The 11622-nt window shown below is 52.2% G+C and overlaps 1 non-coding gene across 1 annotated transcript; it reads left to right on the top strand.

Moving 5' to 3' along the window:
* The first annotated feature begins 3863 nt into the window (after window positions 1–3863).
* On the top strand, window positions 3864–4054 carry LOC132809160 (U2 spliceosomal RNA). The gene has a single exon (XR_009642234.1). It is a non-coding gene; the product is annotated as a U2 spliceosomal RNA (small nuclear RNA).
* The last annotated feature ends 7568 nt before the right edge of the window (window positions 4055–11622 follow it).

The following is an 11622-nucleotide window of genomic DNA, read 5'->3' as shown; positions in this document are numbered from 1 at the left end:
GGGTGTCCACGATAATGGGGGCCACGGAGGGCACTTTTGCTGAGTTTGCAGTTGGCACAAAGATAGCTAGAGGGACAGGTAGTTTTGAGGAAATGGGCAGGCTGCAGAAGAGCGTGGACATGTTGGGCGAGTGGGGAAAGAAGTGACCAAGTGTGCGTAATTGCACTTTGGTAGCGAGAACAATCGGGTAGACGATTTTCTGAACGAGGGAAAGGCTTTGCAAATCTGAAGCGCAGAGGCTCTTGGGAGTCCTAGTTCCAGGTTGTTTCAAGATTAACATGCAGGTCCATCCGATGGTTCGGAAGGCAAATGCAGTGTCGGCATTCATTTCAAGCGGGCGAGAAAACAGGAGCAGGGACGTGCTGCCGAGGCTGCGTCAGGCGCTGGTCTGACCACAGGTGGAATATTGGGAGCAGTTTTGTGCCGTGTACCGAAGGAAGGGATGCGCTGGTGTTGGGAGGGAGTCTAGAGAAGGTTTCCCCCTGGGTTTGTCACATGAGGTCTCTGGGTCTGTACCCGATGGTGTTTCGAAAGGTAAGGCGGGATCTGACTGAACCTTACAAGCTACTGGGGGGGGCCTGGTCAGAGTGGTTGTGAAGAAGATGGTCCCACTAGTAGGCGAGACGAGGACCTGGAAGTACAGCCTCAGGATGAAGGGTCGCCCCTTCAGGCCGAGATGAGGTTGCATTTAAGACAGAGGTGGAGAGGTTCAAAGTTTGGGAGAAGATTTATAGCTCGGGTGCTCGTTGTTGTGGTTCTGTTCGCCGAGCTGGGAATTTGTGTTGCAGACGTTTCGTCCCCTGTCTAGGTGACATCGTCAGTGCTTGGGAGCCTCCTGTGAAGCGCTTCTGTGATGTTTCCTCCCGCGTTTATAGTGATTTGACCCTGCCGCTTCCGGTTATCAGTTCCAGTTGTTTGTTTAGATTAGATTACTTACCATGTGGAAACAGGCCCTTCGGCCCAACAAGTCCACACCGACCCGCCGAAGCGCAACACTACGGGCAATTTAGCATGGCCAATTCACCTGACCCGCACATCTTTGGACTGTGGGAGGAAACCGGAGTACCCGGAGGAAACCCACGCAGACACGGGGAGAATGTGCAAACTCCACACAGTCTGTCGCCTGAGTTGGGAATTGAACCCGGGTCTCTGGCGCTGTGAGGCAGCAGTCCTAACCACTGTTCCACCGTGCCGCCCACACAGCGCCCGCTGCAGTGGCCGGTATATTGGGTCCAGGTCGATGTGCTCATTGATTGAATCTGTGGATGAGTGCCATGCCTCTAGGAATTCCCTGGCTGTTCTCTGTTTGGCTTGTCCTATAATAGTAGTGCTTCACAGAAGCGCTTCACAGAGAGAGAGAGAGGCTCTTGATTATAAGGGGATCAAGGGTCGTGGGGAGAGGGCAGGAGAATCGGGGTTGACAAACCTGTGAGCCACGGCCGAACGGCCTGATTCTGCTCGTACGTCTTACGGCCCGGGCCGTCAGACCTTCCGTGGTCTTGCGGTCATGACAGAAAGCAGTTGTTTCCCAGAGGGTGGCGGCGGTCTGGAATGCACTGCTTGGGAGGGTAGCGAGGCGGGGAACCTCAAAACCTTGAAAAACTACTTGGATGAGCACTGGAAATGTCATAACTTTTCCTGGCTACGGACCAAGTGCTGGAAAGTGGGACTAGAACAGACTTAGAGTAGCTTTGTCAGTGCGGACTCGGAGGGCCAGAGGGCCTCTTCTGTACTGTGTGACTGTGTGGGGAAGCTTTCTGATTCCCATCTGTTGATTGAGGCCGCGCTGCTGATGCTTCCTGATGCGGAGCAGCCGGATGGATCCAAGTGCGCATTGAAGGTGAGAGGGTGGGAGAGAGCTTCGGAGCCTCCGCCCGTTTGGTTCAGGTTCCGTCTCGTCCTGATGCATGCATCGATGTAGGTGCTCAGTGGCTACCGATAGGGTGAAGGTGCAGTTGATCACTGACTCCACGCGTGGTGCTGCAGGTTGTAATGTGTGGACGAAAACAGAACTCGCTGCAACCTTCGGGAGAAGGGTCACTGGACTCGAAGCGTTAATTCTGCTTTCTCTCCACAGAAGCTGAGGTTTTGCTTACTGGGTGTTTTGCTTTATTTTGCATTTTAGACCTTGCTTTTTGATTGCCCGGCCGCTATCAAACCATTAGCTTGCTGTTAGCGCTGCAATTAGCACTCTTGAATCTTGATTTGCAATTCTAAGGAAGCAGACTGAATTGGAATGTTTGGAGCGGGAGCCGAACCAATAAAGGCTGATTTGCTGTAAATTGATCTTCACATCCCCCGTCGTGCTGTTCATTTGCACGAGGTGGGTTGGAGGATGGGAGTTCACATTTGTTAGTCTGTAAGAGTTTCTGTTCGTAAAGGTGAGCCGAGATTTCCTGGCAGTGAGATTTTTCGGTCAGAATTCGAACCTGCTCCAATCATTTGCCTTGTGGGGAGGCAGGGATTTTTCACATTGGTAACAGCTGAGATTTTTAGAACGTCGAACAGAGCAGCGCAACAACAGGCCCTTCGGCAACTCTGAGAAACAAAACTCACTCACAATTCAGCCTGAGACAAAGTCTTGGAAACAAGAGCATTTTATTCTTTACGGCCTTGCAAGAACGGGCGTTTTGCTCAAGCAATCAGGCTAGCGAAAGCGCGCCAATACAAAGCATGTAAGCATTCTTATTCAGTTTGCAAGTTGCGGAATCACGCCTCCCTTTTCCCATCCTATCATAAGCCGATTTACCTGACTTGTTTTTCTCTAATTTTCCTGATCTGACTACCCTGCTGTCCTTGTCCTTGTCTGTTACAGCCTGTCTGTTATTTTAGCCAGTTCCCCTTATCATACTATAAGCTTGTTGTGAGATGTCCCTACTGCTTCTTTTGTGGTCAGCCACAACACTTTAAAGTTATTTCTTAGTTTAAAACTATTTCTTAAACAAAAACCTCTATATTGGTTAAAATCTTAGCCTTAAGTATGCTGCAAGAATCCCGCGACTGTTTGTGTAATGTTCCCCTTCCCCTCCCCCCACAACACCCCCTCACCCATCTGCAAAAGCAACATCTCTAACCACCACCACCACCACCTGCAGAAACTACATTTCTAATCTCCCACAAGCTGTCAGGGACATTTAAGCGACTGCTGGACGAGCACACGCTGGACGGCAGTAAATTGAGAGCTGTGTAGGTTAGGTTGATCTTAGATTAAGAAAACTGCTCGGCACAACATGGTGGGCCGAAGGGCCTGTACTGTGCTGTACTGTTCTATGTTCTAACTGCAGGCACATCCACACACACACACACATCAAAGACATGGAGGGCTCGGCTGAATCTACTGCTCTCTTCTCTACCTGTCACATTTCATCGAGCTAGTGTCCTAGGCCCAAGCGTCTTCAGCGAGTGGTTAGAATATGCAGTGCACTGCCTGAGAGAGAGGGTGCTGGAGGCAGATTCAATGGTGACTTTGGTCGCAGGGTCGGATACTTATCTGAAGAGAGGGCGAGTGGGACTGGGGAAGTTGCTCGTGCAGAGAGCTGATGCAGACATGACAGGCTGAATGTCTCATTCAATGCGTGCAGTTCTGCAGTTGGTTACCACCTCCTCAAGTCACGTCAGCTTAGCCCTGACCCACCTGATTGGTGAGATACTGACAATCTCTACATGACCATGAGGCAGTGCTTCACTGACAGGGGAAAAAAAGCAACTGCTGTAAACGGATCTGCTGCTCTAGTTAGAAATCCTGGGAGGACTACGGCGACAGGGAAACTGTCAGCAGTGATCTACAAGTCTTTGAACAGAATCAAGCTGACTGAAAACATGGAGGACAAATGGGACTTGAGGCAGTCCGCGGTATTGTAGTTATCGCTTCTCGGCCTTTTGGCTAAGATCAAGTGTAGTATCTGTTCTTATCAGTTTAATATCTGATACGTCCCTTATCTGGGGACCATATATTAAATTGATTTTTGGAGCAGGGAGATGGAATAGGGGCTTGCTCCGTCCACTCCACGCATCGACCTGGTATTGCAGTACCTCCGGGAACGGTGCACCCCTCATCTATAAATCTAAAAACAGCTTCATGTTTATAGCGCAGGCTTTCGGTGCTTCATTTCTCACACCTCACATCCAGCCAGGCGTGAGTCGATTCAAACTCGTCTGTTCTAAGGTAGCTGTTCAGCTGCCGCTCCCTATCCTTCTCTCGCCGTCTCTGTCTCTTGCGCATCTTGACACTTGCTCTCAATGTCATCCCCTCACCCCTGCTGCGTGCTGCACCGTCCCGCCAACGCCGGGCCCCGATCACACCACATGGTGTCAGAAGTTGGGAGTTGCAGCAACCGTAGCTGCCCACCAGCTTTTCCTACTCGCGAGCGACGTTTCAGAAAAACAAGAGAAGGTCAACTGTGCTACGTTGCTGCATGCTGCTGGGGATGAAGCTATCTAGGGGTTCAGTCGTTTTGATTTTGATGACTTGCAAGAGAGATTTCGAGAACACTGTGAGCTAGGACAAAAATAATCGGGACGTATTTAAGGCACATGCTTTTCATCAGAGTGCAAGGGCAGGCGGAATCGATAGGTACGTATGTGACTGACCGGAAAAACGAGGCAAAGGACTGTGAGTTTCAGCCACTTTCCGATTCACTGAGCCGCGACAGAATCGTGTGTGCTATCACGACTGACTGAGTCAGAGGCAGGTTACTCAGAGAGTTAATTCTCACTGGGAAAAGCAAAGAGACAGCACTAACTCGACAACAGCACGTGAGAAAACGTAGAACAAACAAGCCAATGTTTGCTGACCGGAACTGGCCTGGAAAGATAATAAGGCAGGTAGGAGCACTGCAGATTATCCGGCACCTGGGCTGTGTACGCAGGGACTGGCACAACAGCCCCTTGCCTTCTTTTGCACTACTTTGCTGCCTCAGCCAGAACTGGCAGCATTCTAAGTCAGTCTCACACAAGCAGCGTGTGCCAGCTGTCTGTGACAACAAATTCCAAAGACTCACAACCCTCTGAGAGAAGACGTTTCTCCTGATCTCACTCTTAAATTGGTGCCTCTTTATTTCTGTTCAGTTCTAGACACTCCCATGAGGGAAAATGTCCTCTCAGCATTTACCCTGTCGAGCCACGTAAGAATCCAATATGTTTCAATAAGATTGTGTCTCATTCATTTCAACTCAGGATCTACACTCATCTGGAGGTAGGGTTTACCGGGCTCAATTTTACTGAAAAGCTGACCTCCGGCTAGTTCAGCAAATAGGTCGTTGAGCAAAGGGAAAGGAAACCGCCTAGCACACACCAGCAGGTGAACTGTTGCAGCATGATATTGCGGCTCCGGAACTCAATTCCTCTACGAATGAAACCCAACAGCCTTCTTAACAGCACTATCCACCTGGGTGGCAACTTTCAGGGATCTATGTACATGGGACTCCAAGATCCCTCTGCACATCCACACTACCAATAATCTTTCCATCGACCCAGTACTCTGCCTTCCTGTTATTCTTCCCAAAGTGCATCACCTCACATTTAGCTGCATTGAACTCCATTTGCCACCTCTCAGCCCGATTCTGCAGTTTATCCAAGTCCCCCTGCAACCTGTAAACATTCTTCCACACTGACCACTACTGCACCGACTTTAGCGTCGTCTGCGAATTTACTAATCCATCCACCTATGTTATGCCTGCGTCTAAGTCATTTATAAAAATGACAAACAGCAGTGGTCCCAAAACAGACCCTTGTGGCACACCACTAGTAACCGGACTCCAGGCTGAATATTTTCCATCAACCACCACTCGCTGCCTCCTTTCAGAAAGCCAGTTTCTAAGCCAAACTGCTAAATCACCCTCAATTCCATGCCTCTGCATTTTCTCCAACAGCCTACCACGTGGAACCTTATCAAAGGCTCCCGGCGTCCTGCTTGTCTACCCCATTGAAAACAATAGCGTGCCTCTTTAGAATTCTTGATCAGTCACTCTCAGAATTTTGACACGTGATTGCCTTCGGCCCAGTTGAGTTTGATTCTGTCCAACCACATTCTTGCCCATAAAGCTGTAAGATTTCCTTTGATGACACGCAGGCTGTGTCTTCAGACTCACCGTATAACTGAACGTTCCCACTGTGAAAGCACCACTTCACCTTTGTGTGTTCCTCGCGCAGTTTCTGAAGGTTGCAGCGCAACGTGACTCAGCCGTATCAACGAAACCGGTGTCCACCTCCATCCTTACCGGTTTGCCGTTCAGTAAGGGAGCGACCGGGGCGTCGGCAGGTATCGCCAGTATCTGTAACCACAACACCTCATTAGTTTGTGCGTCAGGGCTTTTGTCTTCTTGCCCTTTTTGTACCATTTAGGATTTCATCCTGTACTTTCGCTGCAGGTTATTGGTACTTTCACCCCCGAGCGCACCCACTTAGTATATTCTTTTTTAATGCTGCAGTTTCTGCACACAGCTTCTTTCTACCAGCAATTTGCTGCTGCCTGACATGTGTTTCCACAGCAGTGGCAGTTTTGTGTCTGCGTTGGTGCTTGTCCCTGGGCCACCATTTTGTGAACTCTCAGCCACCACTTTGTGAGGTGTTGACCTTCCTTGGCTGCGAGTTCCGTCACGGTTGCCAATCCCAGCACTTTCATTTAAGCGTAGTCACCTTTGCGTCAGTAATCTCTTCTGGATCGTTTCACATCTTAAGGCAGGCTGCTGCAAATGGTAGCGTCTCGTGGGATCTGAGGTGAGCCGGCTAGCTGGATACAAAACCGGCTCGGTCACAGAAGACCGAGAGTAGCGGTGGAAGCGCATTTTTCGGAAAGGAGATCAGTAACTAGTGGTATCCCGCAGGGCTCGGTGCTAGGGCCTTTGTTGTTTGTGACGTGTAAATAAATGATCTGTATAAACAGCTGTACAAAACTCCAGTTAGGCTACATTCGGGATACCACGCGCAGTGCTGTTCGGCACACTGCCAGAAGGACGTGGATGCTTTGGAGAGGGTGCAGAGAAGGTTTACCAGGACGTTGCCTGCCCTGGAGTGCTTCTGTTGTGAGGAGAGGTTGAATAAACTTGGGATTGTTGTCACTGCAAAGACGGAAGCTGAGGGGCGACCCGATAGAGGTCGACAGCGTACTGAGAGGCATCGAGAGGGTGGCGAGTCAGTGGGTACAGGTTCACGGTGAGAGGTGGAAAGTGAGAAGGGAGAAGTGCGGAGAAAGTTTTTCACATAGAGGATGGTGGGTGCCTGAAACGCGTTGCCAGTCGAAGCGCTGGAAGCAGGCACGTTAGGAACGTTTCAGGCTCACCTTGTTAGACACGTGAACGGGAGGCGGAACGGCGGGACTGAAACCGCGTCTGGGCAACAAGTAGCACGCCCAAACAAGGAGTAGGAATCGGCACAGGCTCGCTGGGCCCTGTGTTATCGGTGCGACAGTGCCAAAGTCTCCGGCCACGTGTATAACTGTGGTGAAATTCCGCAAATACCTTGTAGACGGGGCTGTGACAGGGACCTTATTGGGGTGTCCACGATAATGGGGGCCACGGAGGGCACTTTTGCTGAGTTTGCAGATGGCACAAAGATAGCTAGAGGGACAGGTAGTTTTGAGGAAATGGGCAGGCTGCAGAAGAGCGTGGACATGTTGGGCGAGTGGGGAAAGAAGTGACCAAGTGTGCGTAATTGCACTTTGGTAGCGAGAACAATCGGGTAGACGATTTTCTGAACGAGGGAAAGGCTTTGCAAATCTGAAGCGCAGAGGCTCTTGGGAGTCCTAGTTCCAGGTTGTTTCAAGATTAACATGCAGGTCCATCCGATGGTTCGGAAGGCAAATGCAGTGTCGGCATTCATTTCAAGCGGGCGAGAAAACAGGAGCAGGGACGTGCTGCCGAGGCTGCGTCAGGCGCTGGTCTGACCACAGGTGGAATATTGGGAGCAGTTTTGTGCCGTGTACCGAAGGAAGGGATGCGCTGGTGTTGGGAGGGAGTCTAGAGAAGGTTTCCCCCTGGGTTTGTCACATGAGGTCTCTGGGTCTGTACCCGATGGTGTTTCGAAAGGTAAGGCGGGATCTGACTGAACCTTACAAGCTACTGGGGGGGGCCTGGTCAGAGTGGTTGTGAAGAAGATGGTCCCACTAGTAGGCGAGACGAGGACCTGGAAGTACAGCCTCAGGATGAAGGGTCGCCCCTTCAGGCCGAGATGAGGTTGCATTTAAGACAGAGGTGGAGAGGTTCAAAGTTTGGGAGAAGATTTATAGCTCGGGTGCTCGTTGTTGTGGTTCTGTTCGCCGAGCTGGGAATTTGTGTTGCAGACGTTTCGTCCCCTGTCTAGGTGACATCGTCAGTGCTTGGGAGCCTCCTGTGAAGCGCTTCTGTGATGTTTCCTCCCGCGTTTATAGTGATTTGACCCTGCCGCTTCCGGTTATCAGTTCCAGTTGTTTGTTTAGATTAGATTACTTACCATGTGGAAACAGGCCCTTCGGCCCAACAAGTCCACACCGACCCGCCGAAGCGCAACACTACGGGCAATTTAGCATGGCCAATTCACCTTGGTGTTTGTGAAGAAGGTCTTGCTGGAGTGCTGTGGGTTTGCAGCAGCGGATGTGTACTGCCTGCAGGATTTCCCTGGGGCAGGCTACTTCGACGTGACCTTCAGGAGCGTGAAGCATTGTGAGCAGCTCCTGAAGGTCTTCAAGGAGAAGGAAGGGGAACCTCTGTTCTCCATCTTGTCGGCGGTCCCGTTGTGTGTGCTTCCTGCGCAGAGAAGTCGGGTTGTTACAATCCAAATGTACAACCCCTACGTCCCAGCGGCAGATGTTCTCACCTTCTTGAAGAGGTATGTCCAGGTTGAAGGAGAAAGCACTGATGTCGTTGATCCTTTCGGGATCTGGACAAGTAAAAGACAGGTCAAGGTAACCCTGAGGGTCGATGGCAGCGGGAACATCCTCCACCCACCCTCCAGCTTCGCAAATGGAGGGAGCAGAGGCTACCTGACGTACGCAGGGCAGCCGAAGGTGTGCCGAACCTGCGGGAGGTCAGGCCACATGGCGGCCGACTGCAAGGTGACCGTATGCCGAAATTGCAAGCAGGAAGGCCACCTGACCAAGGATTGTAAGGAGGCCAAGAACTGTATCCTGTGCGGAGAGGCGGGCCACATGTACAAGGCATGCCCAAGACGAGGAGCCGCTACCTACGCACAGATGGCCGGAGGTAGCAACACGAATACGAGCCGCGGACCAACAAAGGCGAGGAAGGCAAATGAAAATAGCGTGGAAACGGTGCCTGGAGGCACCCAGAAGGAAGAGCAGGCAGTAGCGGAGCAGACGGCAGACAGCGGGGAGGTGCAGCAGCCGATCCAAGCTCCGTCAATGCAGTCAGAGGAAATGGAAAAGGAGGAATCAAAGGATGCAGAGGACTGGATCACAGTAAAAAACAGGAAGAGGAAACCTCTTGGGGGCCCCAAAGCCACCCAGCGAAGGGGAAAGCGACACCTACAAGGCGAAGACGCATGCAGCTCTTCCGATGGTGAGGATGGGCGCAAGAAGGGTCGTCATCAGAGGAAGAGGCAGAGCGTTGTGAGGAGAAGGAGGGCAGCACCGCCCAGGAAGGAAAGGACGATCCCTCTGAGGGGACGGGTAATGGCCTCCCCCTACCCGGTGAGAACCAGGAGGTACTCACAGGCCCACAGCTCCAGGTATCTGGGAGCAGCGGTCCTATGACAGCCCTGCTGTCAGACGGAGAACTGGTCAGTGCGGACCACGGGCCCGACACGAAGACAACAGAGTGGGGTAATGGCTCCAGCGCGGAGCTGGACAGTTACCTCAGCCCTGCGAAGGTCCAACAGTTTGCCGCCACCACAGGGATGCACGCAGCTACCCCAGAAGGGCAGGACCAGCAGCAAACGGACACCGGTAAACCTGTAAACTGTTAAAATGGGGTTGAAAATTGCTAGCATCAACGTGCGTAGCATCAAATCGGCTACGCGATGCGTTTCAACACTGGCCTCCCTGGCCAGCGTCAAAGCCGACGTCCTGTTTCTGCAGGAGTGCGGGATACCCCACCTCAGCAGTTACAGGAGGTGGTCGAGCTTGTGGGCCCATGGGCCGTCTGTGTGGTCGGGGGCAACGATAACCGCTCCTCAGGCCTAGGGATCCTTTTGCGGGGAGGTAACTTCACTATCTCCGAGGTTAAGGAGGTGGTGGGCGGGCGCCTCCTCGTCGTGGATGTTAAATACAGAAACGCTCCCGTAAGACTAATCAACGTGTACGCCCCAGCGGATAAGAGTGAACGGTTGGCCGTCCTGCAACAGCTTCCACTGCTGCTGGCTACGTCCAGGCCGGTCATCTGGCCGGAGACTTCAACTGCATCATTGATGCAGATGGACGATCCGGCGGGGGGGACAGTAAACTGGACGCTACGTCCAGAGCCCTGATGGAAACGGTCAAAGATGCAAAGCTGCACGACGTCTTCAGCACCCCTGCAGATGGAGCGCAGCGTAGATACACATGGTCACGGGCAGACGGGTCTATCCGCTCAAGGATAGATTACCTGTTTGTGTCCCGAACGTTCTCGGTCAGAACCACCGACGTCAAGCCGGTGTTCTTCTCTGACCACTGCCTCCTACTGGCCGACTGTCACCTACAGGACGAGCAGCGGACGGGCAAGGGAACGTGGAAACTGAACACTAAGCTGTTGACCCCGGGAAACATCGAGGAGCTCAAGAGGGATTACGCAGGTTGGAGAACCGCGAAGTGTCTCTTTGAGTCTCCAGCAGACTGGTGGGAAACAGTAAAAGGGAACATCAAGAGATTCTTCATCCTCAAAGGTGTTCAGGAGGCGAGAGAGAGAGGCGGGGAAAAACTGTCCCAGCTCCAGGAAAGTATGCAGAACCTGCTCCTGCTGCAGACGTTGGGGGTCGATGTCACGGAGGACCTCAAGGAGGTGAAGGGCCAGCAAGCCTCGCTCTTTGCCTCGGAGGCCTCCAAGATAATCTTCCGGTCCAGGGTCCGCTCGGTAGAGCAGGACGAGACGTGCTCACGTTTCTTCTCCCAGAAGGTGCACAAAGAGAGCTCCGTGCTCAGCAGCCTGAAGGAAGAAGAGGGCTCGGTAACGTCATCTCAGGCTGACGTCATGAGGATCAGTAATCCTTCTATGCCAGCCTGTATGACGCGAAGCCAACCGACAGCACGGCCTCACAGTCGTTCCTGTCCTCTATCACGGAGGTCCTAGAGGACGGAACGCGAGAGAGGCTGGATCAGCCGCTATCTCTGGATGAGCTGACCAGGGCCCTCGAGTCCTTCGAAAAGAATAAAACTCCCGGAAGCGACGGCTTACCGGTCGAGATCTATTCCGCTCTTTGGGACTTGATTGGCCGGGACCTGCTGGAGGTGTATGTCAGTATGCTTCGGGCAGGTACCATGAGTGAATCCATGAGGAAAGGCATCATCACCCTCTTCTATAAGCGGAAGGGGGAGAGGGATGAAATTAGAAATTGGAGACCGATCTCACTGCTAAACACAGACTACAAAATCTTGTCAAAGGTCATCGCAAAACGGGTCAGGTCTGCTCTGGGAACGGTGATCCACCCCGACCAAAACTGTGCTGTACCGGGCAGGAAGATCTCTGAGAGCCTCGCACTCCTCAGGGATACGATCGC

The sequence above is a fragment of the Hemiscyllium ocellatum genome, chromosome 3 (genome assembly GCF_020745735.1).
Source record: "Hemiscyllium ocellatum isolate sHemOce1 chromosome 3, sHemOce1.pat.X.cur, whole genome shotgun sequence".
Classification (NCBI taxonomy): domain Eukaryota; kingdom Metazoa; phylum Chordata; class Chondrichthyes; order Orectolobiformes; family Hemiscylliidae; genus Hemiscyllium; species Hemiscyllium ocellatum.
Note: the sequence above shows the minus strand (reverse complement) of the source record. Positions and strands in the feature narration are given on the sequence as shown.